The sequence below is a fragment of the Amphiura filiformis genome, chromosome 12 (genome assembly GCF_039555335.1).
Source record: "Amphiura filiformis chromosome 12, Afil_fr2py, whole genome shotgun sequence".
Classification (NCBI taxonomy): domain Eukaryota; kingdom Metazoa; phylum Echinodermata; class Ophiuroidea; order Amphilepidida; family Amphiuridae; genus Amphiura; species Amphiura filiformis.
The window spans coordinates 3563494-3584219 of NC_092639.1; the positions used below are offsets into that span (position 1 = coordinate 3563494).

The window sequence follows — 20726 nt, forward strand, 5'->3', positions numbered from 1 at the left end:
AAAATATTTTCTTTAGAGTGTATCCTACATTTATTTTAACTGCATATTTAGATTCCTGGGGTAAAAAGCTTTCCAAAAATATATAATTTTCCTATCTTAGGGTGTATAATTCTCAAGATACAACAATTGAAAGCCAAAACGCATGTTGTGACTGAAAATTTTGGCATTTGTGTGTAAGTGAATAGTAAAAAATTGTGGTTCTTGTGACTTGCAGTTCTCAGTGAATACTTGTAAACTCGATTAGATGAAATTAATAGCTGAATATGAATAATGAATAAACAAGCTTTCATTTCAGGTATGATTTGCATGTATAGCACACAATTTGACAATGATATAATTAAAATTCAAAAAGATTTCATGTCTTCAAAGCATTTGCCATAGAGATTGTACATACTCCTCTACCACTTATCCTCTACCACTTATCCACCAGGTTTACCTTCGTTAACATTTTAATATTTTTCACTAATTAAACGAATTGGAATTCCAAATTGTGAAACATATTTGAAAATTAGAATAATCAAGCTGTATAATGAGCCCAAACTTGATGCAATTGGACCAAGAATAACTTTGTGACAACAAGTTAAATCAGAAAGGGGAGAGAAAAATGTAACGCCACCAGGTATTTTGTGGTCCCACCATAAGACACATGGCCTTAAGAATATAGAATGAATTTCCATCAAATGTTATTAAACAGGGTGTGTATGAATTACAATTATGAATTTATTAGGCAAAATTTGGCGCTCTTTGTGTCCACTGGCCAATCAAATGGCAAAATCCACCTCCATTTTAAGCTAAAATAGTTTGAAATTGAAAAATAAATTGTGGGCAAATTCAGGCACACAAATGTCCCAGTGAAGCCAGAATAAAATAATTATGCTTGTCTCCTCTAAGGGCCTAGATTTGGTCTTGGTTTGCGAGAATCAAAAGCCACCCTAGTCGCTGCACTCAGATATGATACAATGAAAGCAGTTGATTCTCGCAAGAATCATTAATTAAGAGAATCGATTGTGTGATTCTCGTCGAAATCTAGGCCCTACCTCTTAGATTTGTAATGATTCCACTGCCACCAGTGCATGAACTTGAACCTGTTGAAAATGTAATGTATTCTCAGTGGCAGCACTTATGAAGGCAGGGGTGTAAGAGGCCACAGACCAAAAACGAGGAAAATCACTAAAAACAGCGTAAAATCAGGGTAAAAACGCCAAATATGGGCTGAAAATAAAAGAAAAACACATAAATTTTGGCAACAAAAAAAGAGGAAATCAGCTGAAAAGATGAACTCTCACATCCCTGTGAAGGGGAGAGGGTGTGGAATTCCCTAGAAGTCTCTTTGCACCCCTCCCCCATCACACCACCTCAATGCCTTCGGCAAAATATTTCCCTAAAATATCGCAAAGTAGTTTGATTGACAGATTTCACCTCTGACCTCGATCACAAACATGGCTGCGCCCAGTGGGACAGGGACATTCACACACACACAAAAATGCAATACACACGATAGTTGTGAAAATCAATCGCATTATTTGCCTCGTTTACCGGCGTGCTTTGACAAGTTTCAATTCATCATGTATCAGAGAAGCAAATAATATGGACTAAGAACAAATATTGCCACGGACATCGAATCCCGCATCGAATAGACGGCGAAAACATGACAAGATATCGAGATTTGTTCCATTGACTACCATGTACTGCACTGCCCGTATGTTTTCATATGCATCAATTGATCATACCTTTGTCTGTGTGTACCCCGGGGGGGGGGGGGCACTTCCATAGTGGATACGCATCATGTGCCTCGGGAATGACCCCCTTTTTCAAACTGGCTTGTACCCAATGACCCCCTTTTTGTGTTATGGTCCTACCTATTACCCAATGACCCCTTTAAAAAAATCCATGTACTCAATGACCCCTTTTTCTATTTCCTGCTATACCCAATGACCCCCCTTTTAATTCCCAAATTTAGGTGGTATTTGTGTTCTCCTCCAGAAATAATGAGATTTTTCACATTTCCAAGATGGCCAAGTTGTTTTTACGCAGTTTGGCACTTATTTATGTGTACTTAATGATACTATTTTGGCAATCCTGTACTCAATGACTCCCATTTTACTTTTTGTTACCCCAATGACCATCCTTTTTTCAAAGTTTCATACCGAATGACCCCATTTTTATTCAGGTTGTGTACTGAATGACCCCATATTTTTGTAATTGTACATTTGACCTGAATGCCCCCTACTTTTAACATGGCCGAGGCACATCCCTGCCATTTCAGATAGGGAGTGCCCCCCTCTGGGGTGTGTACAGCTAGCTGAGCATGCTGTATGTTGGATTGTGTTGCTTGTTGTGTACACGACTCTGCAAGGTGGGTTTCTTTTATATAACCAATACTATAATATTTACAGTAATTTCTTGGCCAAACTGGAACACTATAAACGCTAGTGGCTCCCGATAAACACACGCTAATATAGCGTGGTACAGAAGAAAGCATTCACGCGCCTTACATTGCGTACACGCTTAGTATGCTACAAGGACGCAACGCACATGTTCCAGTTTGGCCAAGAAAATAAATATAGTCTAAATCTACCGTTCACAAACACTTGTTAGGGGGCATGATGCAAAAAGGGTGGCCCTGAATTTTTTTGACCCTCTCTAAGGGGGGCTGGGGGACCTGAAAAAAATGACCAGGTGATGACCACAAATTTTCTGGGAAAAATTGAGTTTATATGCTTTTCTATGGGGTTGACCCAGAATTTTCCTGTCAAAAAGGGAGGTCCCTGAACTCTTCGATGTCTTTAAAGTCCCCCCCTTACAAGTGTTTGTGAACGGTCCTTTACATTTAATTATTTTGTTTAAAAAGGTGATGATTTAACTAAAAAATGAGGGTCTTGCCACCATGTCTGTATATCAAAAATTAGCTAAGTTTATGGGCAAATGACTGTTTTCAAATTCTGCATATTTCTGCAGCCATCATTGACATAGGGCTGTGCAATAATTATGAACTGGGATTTCCAAACGGCTCGCCAAAATCACTTGCCCCCCTTCTTGCCCCGCCAAAATTTGCTTCCCCTTCTCGGCCTGCCAAAAATTCTTTTGCCCCCTTGTATCATGCCAAATTTTGGGATCCCAATTTACAAACCTCAAATGGTCTAGATATATGTTGCGAGCGCAGCGTGAAGGAACATTTACGTATTTAAGCGTTTCCGTCCTGTTTTCCATAAGCCTTTTATTTAAAAGGCGCCCCATGAACGTGTGCCAAAAATCGTTTGCCCCTCCCTCTTGGCTTGCCAAAAATTGCTTGCCCTCTTGCTTTCGGCTGGCCAAACATTTCTTGCCCCCCAATTTTACCCTCCCCAGGGCTCATAATTATTGCACAGCCCCTTACTCAGTTACTGTACAAAAATTTATTCTGCAACCTACTACAGGAATTTTTAATAAATCGTGGCAATGTGATTTTCAATTTTAAAAGCGAGTGCATCCGAAAGTTAAAAGAATGAAACTAAAAGCATCGCTGGATGCTGTCCATGGTAAAAGGCAGTCTATAATCCTGATACATGGATAATAATTTGTAATTTATCATTGGCTAATATTATTTTACATTTTATTTCATTCTCATTTCCAGGTGCAGTAGAACAACTGAGAATAATGGCGCAATTCTTGAAAGACCGAAAAGATAATGATTTGGAAGTGAACAGCTGGCATCTGTAAACTATCTGTTGCATGCATTTAAAACTCTCCCAACATGCTGCTGGACCGATAAAGTCAACAATTTGATTTTTTGAAGAAAAATCTTATCTGGAGGTTTAACATTTTAAAAGAAATTAAAAACTTGCATAGCAATACATGTTGTGCATAAACTAACTACATGCACGATGTAGTAGTAATTTAGTAAATATGAACTCCAATTATAAAAACAATAAGGACCTCAAAAAGTGACACTGACAAGTGATGCCTACAAGTACAATGCAGAGTTCCTTGTAGACTGTAAATTATAGCACAGAATGATTGGAAATGTTCAATGTGCAGGCATTTTTATTTGGTTCGCCTCAAGTTCTGTAGGCCTAATGACATCAATGTCTTTTTCGCGGTTGTGCCATTACAAACCAACTAAGGCTCTCACCAATTCTGAGTTCCGCCTGTTCTTGGCCTACCCGGGTCAAAGTACCTGAAAAATGGCAATTTTTTTTTTACAAAATTTGAAAAAATAACCTGGCAGTTAACCTGGCCTTAAATTACTAAGGTGTTATTCGAGGTTGGAAACCAGAGAAATACTGCTATATAAAAAAATTAAAAATTGGATGAAGTTGTACATTTTAATTACTTTTGCTTCTATTGAACAGCTAGCAATGCATACTAATTCAATGTGTCCCTGCCTGTTCAATAGAAGCAAAAGTATTTTTTTTTTTTTTTATTAAATCAGGTACCGGTACCCAAGTACATAATTACCTGTTAGTTGAGAGCCCTAAAACCAACATTGTACATGTGCGCTCTACGCAATTAACTTTACGAGTGCGATTCAATACTCCACCCGGCCCAAAAATTTTGCACCAACGTCACTACCGAACTTGAGTCAAACTAGGGTTCCGGTGAGTGTGTGTTGGGGGGGGGGGTGGCAGTGATGGGTAAGGTGTACCTTCATTCCAATAATTAAAAATCTGGATACTGCAAATATGATGAGTATCCACTTCAAGGGTTTAAGTCCAGAAGGCCCCAATTGCAATAGCTGCCATGTAGACATCTCAGTAATTTTTGCATTATGTAGTGTACATATCTAAAATATGACACCTGGCAGCTATTGCAGATAGGGCCTTCTGGTCCTAAATCTTCGACTTGTAAATGCTTTATTATTGGCAGACAAACTATTTCTTTCATGAAGACTAGCATTGGAAGGTGTCAGTCAATACTAGTCTTTTGTGAAAGTACCATATTAAGTAGGGCTTGAATTGCAGTGAGGCCACCAAGACCATTGCCTGCCCTATTTCAGTTTTGGCCTTGGTGCCCCATATCTTTGTCATTTTCAAGGCATTCTTCATCACTTGTTGGCCTTGGTGCCCTTGCTAGTCTTTTTAAATTAGGAAGGCTTGTGTGCAGCCTCGAATTTCAATGTGCTTTTTTTTTGGGGGCACCCATTTTCAAGCCCCCCCCCAAAAAAACCCCTTGAAATTCGAGGCCTGCACACAAGCCTTCCCAAAAGACTAGTGACTGCCAATAGACAAACAAATGATCTTTTTGTACTTGCAATTCATTACTAAAGTTATTTTTACACTATATAAAAAAGCCAAGAGTTCATGAAAAAAACACAACAAGAAAGCATGGTGAATACGGCCGATATGTAGTTTTGATCACTGTTTATTTTGAGATTTGTAAGAAATTTAAAAAATAAAAGCACTATTTTTTTAATTAAAAAGTATGAAGTTCTGTGTTTGCTTGTGTTTGGCATCAATAAACAATCAAGCCAAAATAGTTCATCACACCTACTAAATAGAGAATAAATGATGGTATTTTTTTTACTAGCCTCTACTATTGTGTGATTGAAGAAGATATCCAGTATACGTTCCCTACAAATTCCTCAATCAGTCTACTAGTGATTGTAATCAGAGACAAGTCCAAAATTGGATTAAAACATTTAAATGAAATTTAAGTGAATTCTAATCTATTCTTAAACACTTGAGAATGTTCCTGCAATCTTATTGGTTCTTACCCGTGTGATACGACATGATATCACACGGGTTAGCGCGTGTGCATCGACGCGATAGGCGTACTCGCTATTTGAACCAATTGGAGGCGCATAGCAACAATGGGACTGATCGATTTTAAGCCCTAGGTATAATTCCTTGCAAAATGTAGGATTTAATTTGATTAAAATTTGTAATTCTTTTGATATTTTTATTTGAATTGAAGTGTTTAAGAATCAGAATAAAGGTATTGTTTTTAGCCGCTGTCATGTATCTATCATCTCATATAACATGGGCGAGTTCGGGCGACATCATTATTTTTGTTTTACTTAAAAAATGATGTCGCCCGTGTTATATAAGACGATAGATGCACTCCAGCGGTTAAAAACAATACCTTTATTCTAAACATTCAATCTAGAATTCAATCTAATTGGATTTTTAAAATCGCTTTGATTTTTTAAAATCCAATTCGATTCAATCTAATTTGATTTTAATTTAAGGGGTTTATAAATCCAAAATTTATTTATTAATCTAAGCAATTTTTAATCCCTTAAATTAAAATTAAATTATATTCTAATCTGTCTAGATTGAATATTTCTAATACTAGATCTGAATAATTTTTTACAAATTCCATTACACCTAATTTATGAGTCCCGACTTTTAATACTAGTATTGTTCTTCAATTAGCAACATAGTGAAGTGCGTTTCTGAACTCCGTTATTTCAGTCCTTTGTTTTGTCTGCCTCTGCTGCAAAAACCGACTTGGTCAATGGTGACTGGCAGTTGGTTGTTACTTGTACAGTAGCTCTCATCTTTTGGCAGGTCTGAACCGGGGTCTGTAAAGGAAAATAGGATTTTAGAAAATTTGTTAGGGTAGAGCTAGGACAGTGGCACAATACCTCCAGCATGTTACAGCAGCTTCGCTTGAAATCCTTGCCCCACTCACACTTCCCCAAATGAACACATTCTTCAATAAAAATCAGCATTTCCCCAGCCCCCTTTGGTGGTGGTGGCAGATTTACCCCCAGCTACATGTAACTGTTCTCTTGATTGCGGAAGCCTAGTTTCGTCACTGGAGAATGTTACCCTGAACCCCCCCTGTGTGGTGCGGTGTCATTGAGCACTGAGTGATTTCATTTATGGGGCAAATTATTAACCCCCCTCGGTCGCACACCACAGGGTTCATTTAGGTGTCATATTTGGGAACGTTCACAAACACTTGTAACAGGGGGGGCCTAATGCCCAAAGAAAAATTGCCGGGGGCTTTAAAATTTCACCTTAATTTTTCTTGTAGAACATTATTACACCATTTTCTATAGGGTTGACATTCATTAATCATGGCCAAAAAATCATGGCCCTGAAATTAATATTAGGTCTGAAAAAGGGGCCCTCAAAAATATTTCCGACCCCCGAAGCTGAGGGGGGGGGGGAATGATTTTGGCACACATTCTTGGGGCGCCTTTTAAATAAAACGCTCTAAAAGGCTTAGGAAAACTGTGCGGAAACGCTTAAATATGCCAATTTTCCTGCTCGCTGCATTCGCAACATGTAGGCATATCGACCATTTTAAGGTTTGCAAATTGGGATCCCAAAAGTTTGGCATGTGCAAAAGGAGGGGGGGGGGGGGGGAATATTTTTTGGCGGGCCAAGAGGTGGGGCAAGTGATTTTGGCATGCCGTGGGGGAAGCAATTTTTGGCAAGCCGTTTGAGAGGGGGGGGGCCTGGGGGCCTCATAATTATTGCACAACCCCTAAATGCAGTTTTAAAAATATTTAACAAGCAAAAATTACACGTACAGTAGTAGTATAAATACATACTTCATCAAAGAGGTAAACAAATCAAGTGTTTTGTATTTTGAAGGTGGTTAGGGGCTGGCATTTTCTTCTTGAAGGGGGGTCCCAAAAATACAGGGGGTCATAGAATTTTCAGACTAAAAATAGGGGGGTTATAATTTTGTTAACACCCAAAATAGGGGGGTTATCGAATTATTAAGGGCTGGTGACTCAAAATTTTTTGACTTCACAATCGAAATGTGCGTATAATCTATGCAAAATGTTTATGCGCAACGCTACTTTGTTTACACTTTTACAATAAAAATTTTAACACGCTCAATGCACTTTCTTCACTATAAAGTTTTGAGTGCGTGCCGCTTTAGTTCCGCAATAAATAATTTGTCTTGAGTCTGTGTAGATGGAAGGGGGGGTTCATAAAATTTTCAACCAAATTTAGGGGGTCGAAAATATTTGCCCGCGATAGGGGGGTCATAAATTTCTCCGTCACCGACATATTTGGGACCCCCCATTTCCGGCGAAAATGCCAGCCCTAGGCCCCTTATGTGTGGAATTCTCTTAACTAAAATCTAAATTAAGGGTGGTGCAATAATTATGTGTACCCCTGGGGTGAATTCTCAAAATGGTCTGCCAAAATCGCTTCCCCCCCCTTCTGGCCGTGCCAAAAATTGTTGCCCCCCTTTCGACGTGCCAAAAACCTTTGCCCCCCTTTTGATGTGCCAAAAATCTTTGCCCCACCCCTTACACATGCAAGATTTTGGGGAACCCGAATTTAAAACCTTAAATTGCCTTATCATATAGTGCGAAAGAGCGTAGCAGGAAATTTTGCATATTTGAACGTATTCCTAACGCTTTCCTATGCCTTTTAGGGCGTAATATAGAGACGGTGCCCAAATATCTGTGTCAAAAATTGCTTGCCCCCCCCCTTTCGGACTGCCAAAAAATCACTTGACTCCCCTTTTGACCTGCCAAAAAATGCTTGCCCCCCCTTTGGCCTGCCAAAAATCTTTGCCCCCCTATAATTCCCCAGGGTACACATAATTATTGCACCACCCCTAACAGGTTTGGACGTTTTCTTTTGTAATGAAGACATTTGATATAAATAAAAAACACTGCTGGGAGACACTCAGTGATAAAGTGCATTTTAGGGTATGAACTCGTGAAAATACTATCTCGACATTGCCGAATTCCACAGTCTTGCACTACTGGCGAAGGAACAGAATCGAAACCATGGACAAATACCTCGTAATTGTTACACTCGTAAGGCCAAAATTTCCATTCTTAACTATTTAAATGGAAAAAGAGAGTGTATACCACACATGGACGAGTCGATTTACGAGAAAATTTACAAAATATTGTTGTATAATGCCGAGACTAAAGTTTAGCCTAGCCGAAAGCTTGAGATTCCCATTGAGTTTAATACTTAACCCGTCAATTCAATTGACCATTATACCAAAAACATGCCCACATTTCAACTCGATTTTCTACCAAACTGGTAGTAGATCTCCTACAATTTTTTTATATTACATAAATGAAAGTGTTATTTACCTAATATATCCATTTCAGTCGAGATCTACGACTGGAATTCCTGTAATTCGTTGCCAAATATTGGTAATTTCCTCATTTTGCACCACACAAACCAATGGAAAACGTTACTTCCGGGTCGCCGAGAAGGAATGAAAAGTAGGCGGGGCTTGTGAGAAAACTTCTAGAATCGTTTGAGCCTGGTTTGAGCCGGGACGGTAGAAACACCGAGTGCATTAAAAGTAACGAACCCAATGTGGTGGTGTGCCCCCATCTAGGCTACAAGTAGGACCTACAATCCCACATACTCCACCAATTTTTAGCTCTACATGTATGATATATCGTTGATATGACACCACTTTGGCTCATACCAATAGCCTCATCCCCACTGGGTTCTCTGCCAGATATTGGCTCGCTGAATAAACAAGCATCTTGAATCCCGTCTAACCCCCTCTGGGCATCAGATTGCAGTCATTGCACAGCCATTTTAATAAAACGCTGTGTATTTATCTAGCTGCCAGATTATGTGTCAATTGGTAATGTGCAATGATAAAAATTAATGCAGAAATATTTGACAGGTTTTAATTTCATTCATCATTGTTCATTTCAAGGAATAAATCTGCAAAAATCAAAGGCTGCAAAATTTGAAAAATAAATTGAATTTCATTTTAATACGGCTGTGGTGTACCATGTCCATGTACCATGCATTAATTCAGTTTTAACTCTTCGAGTTTTTAAAAGAATTATTATGTAGGGCCCTATCTTATAGAAATACAAAAACAACCATAAACCATGAATACCGTATTTAAACGCCCTGGGGCGTTGCATTTTTCCTAAGGGGGGCGTCTATTATTATTTAACAATAAAAACATGTACGGTACGCAATTTACGCAAACTACATGCGTAAGCTTATACCTGGAAATGACAAAATATCGCCCGGTGACCTCTGGTTAAGGCAGTGACTCAAGCCCGGATATTCGGGTACCCGCCAGTTTTTCCCTACCCGGATACAAATTCCATTTACGGATTACCCGAATTTAAAAAAAAAAAAAAAAAAAAATTTTAAATTTTTTTTCAAAGTTTTCGGTTTTGCAGAGTCTCTGACCTAGACCTAAATGCTAGGATCATGGTTGACCTAAAAAAAAAAAAATTGAATTTTGCACATTGTTTTGTAATTTTAATATAAAAATTAATACATAGTTTTCATGTCATGCTCTATTAATGATATCAAAATGCATTCAAATTCAATGCATTTTGATATCATTAATAGAGTATGACATGAAAACTATGTATCAATTTTCATATTAAAATTACAAAACAATGTGCAAAATTCAATTTTTTTTTTTTTTTTTTTTTTTTTTAGGTCAACCATGATCCTAGCATTTAGGTCTAGGTCCAGAGACACTACAAAACCGAAAATTTTTGGCAATTTCGGGTACCCGGGTACCCGCCCGAATTTACCTCGGGTACCCGAATACGTCATTACCCGATAGGTCACAGCCTTACCTCTGGTTGTACTTGAACTTCAGGATTGCAAAGCTATTTTGGCCATCTGATCGCGATCGGTACTAGGCTTATTTACTCGAGGAAGCATGAAAAAAAATGGCCGCCAGTGGGGTGAGACATGGGAGTAGAGACCTCTGAGATTCTAGCATTATATTGTCCCAAATCTCCCATGTCAATCATCATTCACCCACAAGTCTACACTATAGATGTATGGAGTATCACATCTGTGAAGTTTTGAACTTTGCAACTCGTCATCTTTGGTGTTTTTTATTGGACTTATGAATTGTGATTAGGTAAGCTCAGAGGTAAGCTTAAACACCCAAAAAAGTTGCTGAATTCTGCAGACGCACACGTATGTGCAGGTATGCTTGTAGCAACTGTAGCTTACTCAACCTTCAGTCTTTGACAACTTCTAGTGAACATTACCATCTTTCACTACTGTGGCAGTATTGCTAGCCCTATTGGTGTGAACTTTGTCATCATTACCCACCATTTTGATAAGCTTACATAGTGGACATAGAATCCATCACTTTCACTATCGTAACAGTCATAGGCTAGTTGTCTGGTGTGAACTTTACCATCACTGGAATCCACCAGAACTGATTTTTGTCATCGAAAATGGCAGGCAAAAATGGTGTTATGTTTTCTCTCGCTATGTACTTCTTACTTGCACGGTTTAAAAACTGTTTATGTGTACCGACCCATGCTGTTAGTTATTCTTTGGGTGGCCTTGAAGCTGATTATCATCATGATCCATCTAGACTATTGCTCTGTAACATTAAACATTTCAACAAAGAACTGTCCATAGAAGAATCCAGTAAACTACTACTTACACCCATTCATCAGTTTGGTGCTGCTAATCATCGTGACAAGAAACGTGAGATGCTGAGTAATGGCGCTGGTGTTCAACTCAAGATTTCTTCAATTTTCTGTCTCTGTCTACTTAATTGTGGGGATGTGAAGTTAACCCGGTCCCACAAAAGATCCATGTGGAAGCTGTTCAAAGTGTGTTCGGTCCAATCAACGTGGTATACTGTGCGACATGTGCAATCTGTGGTTTCACACGAAGTGCATTGGTATGAATGTTCAAAGCTATGAAACTCTGGCTTCATCTGACGCGACCCTTGGTTCTGTTCATCTTGTGCGCCCCACAGTTCAGCGACTCTTTTTCAACTCATCCTGCAGTTCTTCCGACGGTGATCTGGACTCCAGTGAGTTCTCCAACGATGATGTGAATGCATCTTCAGGTCCAAGTCATCCCAACACAACTTCAAACAATTCAACTTCAAACAATGTCAATTCCAATAAACTCAACTTTCTTTATTTAAATGCGCGGAGTATGAAAACTATTAAAAGGAAAAAGAACATTAACAAACTTAGAGATTTTCAATCCATCTTATCTACAAATAAATTTGACTGTGTGTCCGTCTCTGAAACATGGCTCAATGAAACAGTTGATGATAGTGAAATCCCTTGCAGTGGATATGATATTTATCGCAAGGATAGAGATGACCCTGAGAAAGAACGAGCATGGGGGTCTCCTCTTTGCAGTTAAAAGCTCTATAATCACACTACGACGTTCTGATACTGAGCCTATTGACAAGATAATGGTAATTGAAATAAGACCAAATAAAAGTGAAAAAATGGCTCTTGTGTTATGCTACAGAGCACCTGATGGCAACGTCAAACATTTGTTAATAATTTTGACTCTACAATTGAAAAACTCCACAATGACTTTAACCAGATTCATGTAATTGGTGATTTTAATCTTCCTGATGTAAAAGGTTGTCTTGACAATACTATCACAATGTTACAGATTCTGAACAAGCTTTTTGTGATTCTGTGGATTCTTTTTTCCTGAAGCAAATGAATGATATCCCATCTAGAAAAAATTGTGATAATATTTTAGATCTTATTTTCACAACTGTCCCTGACAGGCTCAATGGTGTTACCATATCACATGAAACATTCTTAACAGATCACAAGCTGCTTCAATTTACTGTGTGTACCAGGGTTGAGCGTCTCGAACAAAGACCTCGATTTGTATACAATTTTAAAGCAGCTAATTTTAATGATATACGTTGTCAGCTGCAAAACACTGATTTTAGTCAAGTATATTGTGCAATAGATGTTAATTCATCATGGAATTTATTTTCAGAAATATTCACCAAGGGTTTAGACGATTACATACCAAAAATTAAGATCAAAGACTCTTCGCCCCAGCGTGATTGACGCAGAAGTTAGGCATCTCCAAAACAAAAAGGAAACTACGTTGAGGCGTGCTAAAAAAAATCAAATCTCTCTAGCCACTGGGCCAATTTTCGGAAGTTACGAATCGTTTGAAAAATTTGCTCTCTGCCAAGTTTAATGAGTATATTGATAGTCTTGGTGAAAGTGTTGTTGATAACACCAAGAGATTCTGGTCATTTTTAGATCAAAACAAAATCCAAATCTCTTCCAAAAGTTATCAGCTGGGATAACATCACAGCTACAACAGCTAGAGAAAAAGCTTCTCGTTTTAACAACTATTTTTATTCTGTTTTTACTCAGCCAACTTCCAACACACAGTTGCCAAAGATACATGGGTTTCAACATCCTTCACTGGGTAATATTCAGATCAACGAATGTGATGTCCTCAAGATCTTGTGCAATTTAAATGTTTCCAAAGCTATTGGTCCTGATGGGATATCTCCCAGGGTCTTGAAAGAATGCGCCATGAAATTGTTTTTCCTTTGTGCCACATTTTTAACTTATCTTTGAGTTCTGGTATTATGCATGAGACCTGGTTAAAAGCCAATGTTGTTCCTGTTTTAAAAAGTCTGACAGGCAACGTGCTGAAAATTATAGACCTGTGTCACTATTGTGTATATGTGGAAAAGTGATGGAGAGAGCTATTTTTGATCAAGTGTTCCCCGCAATTAAAGACCAATTATACCATCTGCAACATGGTTTTATCAAAGGTCGCTCCACTGTGACACAGCTTTTATCCGTTTTTCATGAAGTCAGTTCTACTCTGGACAACGCTGGGCAAGTTGATATGATCTATCTTGATTTCTCTAAAGCTTTTGACAGTGTTTGTCATAGCTTGTTGCTTCACAAATTGCAATCTTTTGGCTTTCATTCTGACCTCCTCAATTGGTTTCAAGCTTATTTAACAGGGAGGAGGCAGAGGGTTGTTATTGATGGGGTAAATTCCGACTGGCTTCCAGTTGTTTCCGGGGTACCGCAAGGTTCAATATTGGGGCCTATGCTTTTTCTTTTGTACATAAATGACATGCCCAGTGTTGCCCAGAATTCTTCTTTAGCTTTGTTTGCAGATGACTCTAAATGTTATAAAAACATCTCTGATGTCTCTGATTGTCACATGCTCCAAAGTGATATTGATGCATTATTTAATTGGAGCAAAACTTGGGATCTCCATTTTCATCCCTCTAAATGCCAGATCATATCAATCACCAGACGAGGAATGCAATTCGTCATGATTATAAAATGAATGGTGCCATTCTAGACCGTGTTAGTTCCATTAAAGATCTTGGTCTTGATATTTCTTCGTCTTTCACTTGGGATGATCACATTAACAGGGTTGTTAAAAAGTGTAACAAAAAACTTGGTATGATTAAACGCACCATTGGCTTCAATGCCCCTCGTCATGTATCCAGGACTTTGTACTCAGCCTTGGCTCGTAGTGATTTGGAATATTGCAGTCCCTCTGGAGTGGTACCTCAAAGCGCAACATCCAGAAAGTTGAGGGGGTCCAGAGAAGGGCAACTAAATTCATTTTAGATTATCCCGAGGCTGAGTACAAAGAAAGGTTAACAGAGCTAACTCTTCTCCCATTAAGTTTTAGAAGAGAATATGTTGATCTCAATATATTTTTCAAGTGCAATCTGGGATTATATGACATCAATCTAGATGATTATGTAGTTTTTAATGGTATTAACAAAGACCGTCCCACCACCAGATTTTCCTCTGATCCTTTGTTGCTGGTAAATCAGCTTTCTAAAACTGAGTGCCACAAGATGGGCTTTTTTCAGCGTATGGTGCCCATTTGGAACCAGCTCCCTAGTATTATCAGATCTACAAATTCTGTTGCTTCATTTAAGCACCAAGTTTTGGAGTTTTACCAGTCCAAATTTGCTCGCACCTTTGATGCAACTTCTGTTTGCACTTGGACCTCTTTTTGTAATTGTCCAAATTGCAGGCAAATGTAACTTACCTGCATTTTCCCCTCTAATTTATTTTTCCTTCCTTCTTTTTTGGTTTTGGTGGGCGGTCTTAGAGGTGCCTGGCACCTGTTCGCTCCAGCCATTCACTGGACTTAAAAACAAATGTTCCTTTCATAATATTGTGTAATTTTGATGTAACTTATGTGCAATATTATATATTTCTTGTAATTCTGTGCCAGTGATAAAGTGTAATAAATAAATAAAATAAAATAACATTTCTGCACTTTTAACGCATATTGGTCGAAAAATACTTTATTAGAGGGGGAGCGTTCTACATGTATGGTACACTACTACACTGTATTCATGGAGGCCACAAAGGGCCTCTGTTTATGCTTAGACTTGGCCTTGATGCCCCCTAATCTCATTTGAACAAAAATACTAAGCCAAACTTCAATGGCCAAAATAAGAAATTGCTGTTTTGCCTGCATTTAAAAAATTGGTACCGGTAATGAAACGTTTTACAAATAAGGACAAATTTTGGATTTTCCTAATTTTCTTTTTGTTGTGCTAATTGCCTGTAGTGCAATGCTGGGGCTCAGAATTTAATATTGTTCAGGATTCATACATATAAACCCATGATGATCCATTGATCATTGTCCAGTGTCCACAAATGATGGGATGGCAATTGATCCATAATTCTTGACACTTGAACAAGTACAGTTAGTCCACTAATCATCAATGTTACTCATTGAACTCACTCTTATCCAATCAAGTATTGATTTGTTGTACACAAATAAACCCTAACTGACCAAGCAGCTATTGAATGGCCTGCAATTCATGATAAGAGCTATTGTTACATTATACTATTTTGTTGACATTCTCAGAACAGCGTGCAGATAGAGTGGACAAGAACCTGCACACATGTCACACAGGTACACAAAACACACATGCTTTATAATCATATTGAATCTTTGTAGACTAGAACCATTGCCTATAATATAATGTATAATGTACATTCCAAAACAAAGGTGGATTTAAGGTTACATCCACTGTAGACAAAGAAGATGCATGCATTGCATAGCTTTGCATGCACATAAATTGCACCGTCTTCTATGAATTGCGAATATGGGTAATTCCGTGGCAACACATGTTTACATTCTTTCTTTATTTTCCATTCTCTGACTGTTAGACTAATTTGAATTTAATGTTCATATTTAAGAGCCAGTCTTTTTGTACCCGGTACCCAACTGTGATACAAAAAAAAAAATTTCTCTAAAAAATTATATTGGTACATATATTAACACCAACAACATGTACAATGAGCGTGCAGAGCGGTCTCGTTCAGCTGAAAAAAAATCTTGAAATTTCGGCCTCTCTGAGCCTAGTTTACAAATGACAAACTTTGGAGGAGCATAACATCTTGCGCCATCATCATCCCAACTTGCATTTTACATTTTTTTGAAGCACCAAATGGTTACATCACAAAAACCAAGAAAAAAAGTTGGGATCTTGATGGCGCATAAAAACAGCAAATCCAATATTTTGATGAAAAGCGCCCTCATGCAAACTTCAAAGCATCATATCGGGGCCCGCCATCTAGATCCCAAGTCCGAACATGTTTGATATTAAAGACCTCCATGGTAAGTTTCATTTTCCAGCAAAAACTTTTTGGGATTTTGATAGCGCAGAGCTAAGAGGTCAAAGGTCAAAATTCCCTATTTTCAGGCATTTTTACGTGCCTGTATTTCTGCGCGCCAATGTCACCTGACTCTAATAGCAACTCATCAAAGAAGACATAATTCTCTGTCAATTAAGGGTGCATGCCACTAAATCCGCGTGTGAAGCGGTTTCCGGTAAAAGTTTATCACGACTATAGTCCCAACTTTGCATAAAAAATGTGCAAAATCGGTACAATATTAACAATTTTAGTGTTGCAAATCGTGTTTTGCTAGAACTTGTGAATGTGATCTCTACTAATTTGAACAGAAAACGCGAAAATTTGAGTGATGTTTACGATGATGAGCGCATGAACACACGAGGTCAAAAGGCCGTTAGCAGTCGGACGTAAACACGGAAAATCGGGTCTTTTATATAGCGCTATTTTTCTCAAAAAGTAGACCTAAAATATGGTGTCATTTTCAGATATGTTATGCAGAATTTTGTTCTGATTAAGATGATATCAAATATATATTTCAAAGTAAGACGTAACTCGACTTATAGCCCTAAAACGTGACCCCTATTTTGCACGTAAAGTCTATGGAAAGCTATTTTGTGGCATGTACCCTTAATTAATATTTTAATGATTTTTAAAAAAATTGACTTATCGTCATTGTGGAGGTCAATTTGAACAATGACCCGCAGCACAATATGCTTTTTACTGCATTACAAAAAGATGCACCAACAAGATCCCAATTTCACTTTTCATTATAGTTTCTTCAATGACTAGTAGACAAAAGTCAAGCAAGAGCTACTTGGAATCATGTCGGTGCACTGATATAATAGAGGTCAAAGTTTATACTTTGTGCCAAACTGGCATTATATTGCTTATGTGCAGCACAAAAGTGGAACTTTGATCGGTAATAGAAATGTGCGCCAACAAGATCCCATCTTACTTTTTGGATGATTGGTTAGAGGGGCTTATGTATAACTGATAGCATTAAAGAAGTGGGATCATGTGGAGAGGGGGGGGCGTGTCTTGGGCCTTGTAACGACACAAGTAATTTTATGTGGAAACATAGCCGCGATGAATATGTACATGCACTGGGTGGTTTGTACCAGGGATTGTACGAACGAGGCCACGTTTTCGACATGTTGCGGCGTGAAATTCCGTGATATCATCCTTTTTCGTCACTATGTATGCTAGCGATGACCAGTTTTTTGCAGACACTAGCAGATTAACAGGTAACTTTGATGTACGATTGTCCAAAATATACGTTTTGATATAGGCCTACAATTATGTGCACAATTTTTTTTCCATACATTGCCAAAAGCCTGGGATGTGCTCATTGTGCTGTGCATACATTTGTGCAACTCTGACTCAACAAACTCTACTACGGACCTAGCCCGAGGTACTCACACCTCCGAGTAGACTGAGTATGGACATGGTACTTAATTATGAATGCAGATTGCAGGGTGAACCTTTGAAACTGCAACATGAGTTCAGTGTGGCTGCATCCACGGGTGCCCCGCTTTTTGCAATTTAGTACAGAGGTCATGGCCCTAATTTCTATGTATGGTGAGGAAGGACCCAATAGGGCCATGATGTGTCGGGCTACTACAGACCCCCTACTTTTTTATTTTCTGCAAGTTCAGGGGTCCCTGTGAATGAACTCTGGAGTGTTTTGTTCAAGCGCTATCCCTGTGTCTAAAATACTTGCCTACTTAGTACTATTGTCTGTCCAAATAACTTAGACACCCGGTTTTTAGGATATATTTCGAAAAAGTTTTTACTTTGGCAGAAAGTCATGAAAGAAAAGTTGCTAAACACGGTCAGACCTAACAGAAATTATTAGTAAAGCGATGAAAAAATATTCTTCCTTGTCTACTTTTATTCAATTTTGAACTATTTACAGCAAGATATCTGGGTCCAGCCGAATATTCCTAATGACTTGAAACTTTTGATGGGGTAATCTATTTACAGTAAGGGGTGTTTGAACATTGTAATCATGCATATTGATCAGTGATGCCACCCTTTTTTCTTTGATCCTTTTACTAATTCACAATAATGGCGGTTTACTCAAATGCATTCAACAAAAGCATGTTTACAATCTACCGCGAGAGGTCGTCTCACACGCATAACAAATACACTACGATCAAATAGGTTGATGACAATATTTGATTGAATGGACTGCACTCTGCCATGATTTCGGTGAAGGACACCGGTTCAAATCCTTTGTTTGGAGCCAATCAATAATTTCAGTTGGTGCATTATAACAAATGTGTATTGTGAATTAAACTCCTCACCAATAACATCAGAACATTCATAGGGCATACAATTTGTATTTTCTTGGAATTGGGCCAAGCCAAAAGCATGCACAGAACAAGATTCAAATACCGCGCCGAATTGTTGTAATTGGTTGAGGGACAGCTGGGATCACTGAGTTAATACACTAAGAATAAATGTGACGTGTCATGTCAAAAGGAGACACTTTTGGGCAGGATCGTAAATGGGGAAATAGCCAAAAATTTGCCCTGGTGATTTTTTCACAATTTGGGTTTGTTGCGAATTTGTGATGTTATTAATGTTAAAAATATTGTCTGATAGTTTCAGACCCGAATATAACTAGCATCTTGTATTTTTGGACGCATTTTTCAAGGCAATTCCTACTCTCAACATTGTCAATAATATTTGTAAAGGCCGATATCTCAATTTCCAATTTTATAATACCATAACTTACAAACTCAATATCTTCGCTTAGGAATGTCCGATTACATTGGGAAAAACGGCACTGTGGAGCAAAATATATCTTTATTAAAGATATGTAAAAACCTCCAAATTGATAACCTGCCCAAAAGTGTCTCCTTTTGACATGACACGTCACAAATATGCCAATTAGAAACACTGTCTGCATTTTATGAACTGAATTATATTTTTCATTTTTATAAAATGTTTTTGGTGAGAGTATAATTAATTTACTATTCATCCATTCACTATCCAAAATCACAATACCTACAAATCTGTATAATGAGACCTTCCAAAATAGTGGTACCCAACTTCTACCGGATTATTTTTAAAGTGTTGAGAAAAACCTTCCAATTTCAATAGAATTTCTGGTAAACTCTCACTCAATGCTTTGGAAACACAAAAATCCCGTTAGGTCTCAGCGAATGTTAACACTTTTCTTTCATGACTTTCTTTGAAAGTGGATATTTTTTCAAATAAGTAACAAAAACTGGGTGTCTAAGTTAATTGGACAGACAATACTACGTAAGTATTGTGATTGTTTCAAATGGCCAGCAATGTTGTAGTTGTAAAAGACACAAAAACGGAAAAATCACAGGGGATTCACACGGCCGTCAATGTGGGGAGATTGGTTCTATTTATCTTCCGCCAAGCCCAAGTAGGCCTACTGTGTAACGATGTCTGAGCATGATGCTGATGCGTAGTTCCAATTTTTTGCAATTGACTATTTATTGATGGCTTAGCTTAGTTTGTTGATGTTGGCTGAACGTTTTTGACAATAAGCATATTGCCATTTATAAATAAGTCAATCTTTGACTGTCTTTGAGAAGACATACGTACAGAATTAAAAGCGCTATGACAAAACGGTTTTCAGTTTTGGCTTTTTTACTCAAGGGCTTTCACTCAGTTGATATATAAAATGATGTGGTTTGAACTTTGATGACAAATTTGAATTCGCTTGATCATAAAGTATTATTCATATTTCCTTACAAATTTTAAGCGTACATACATTACATTGCTATCCGTCCAGCGCGTATTATTTTGCACATGGTCCAATGCACACGCTTGACGTCGCGCACGTATACGCGATGGTTAATTTGTAAAAGGAAATCTGAATAATACTTTAATATGTAAATTGACATATCAATATCATGCATGCATGTCAACAAATTGATGGTGTGAATCGAATGATTGAATGGGCAGTGGCATGCCAGTGACTGCAGACTGTGGTCAAACATCATGAACATGTAGTTAACCAAACGACATCTTGATCAGAATCATGAGATAATCCTTATACTTCACTGACACACTTATTCTTCTTTTCGTCTTAAAAGTTAAACGTCTACCATGTGTACGGTACATGATGATGAGTACAATAATGCATGAATGAGAAATCGAAACCGCAATCAGTCAATGACAGACAAGCTTTGGAATTCTACTACGGCCGACTTGTCACAGGAAGTTGTTGATTTCAACAATTTCCTATTGAAAACATCCTTTAAAAGATTGTGATCTGTGATGACAACATTCATTAGTACACATACCACATGTTCATATATGAAAAACTTACCGAGAAATAGTATAAATCCAGTAAAATATTAATCCAAATTTCGGCAAGGGCGATAATGGCCGGTTATACATACACACAAATTCAACAACTTAGCTGGTTTCA

The 20726-nt window shown here is 38.0% G+C and overlaps 1 protein-coding gene across 5 annotated transcripts in view; it reads right to left on the reverse strand.

The window, feature by feature from the left end:
* Positions 1–20726, reverse strand: part of LOC140165668 (uncharacterized) — a 144605-nt gene extending 123879 nt beyond the window's left edge. For 4 of the 5 annotated variants that reach the window (XR_011860751.1, XM_072188970.1, XM_072188968.1 and 1 more), the window contains exon 1: positions 20625–20726. The gene's annotated coding sequence lies outside the window, so the exon portion shown is untranslated. The remainder of the gene's footprint in view (positions 1–20624) is intronic. The other variant, XM_072188969.1, reaches the window with a different exon arrangement.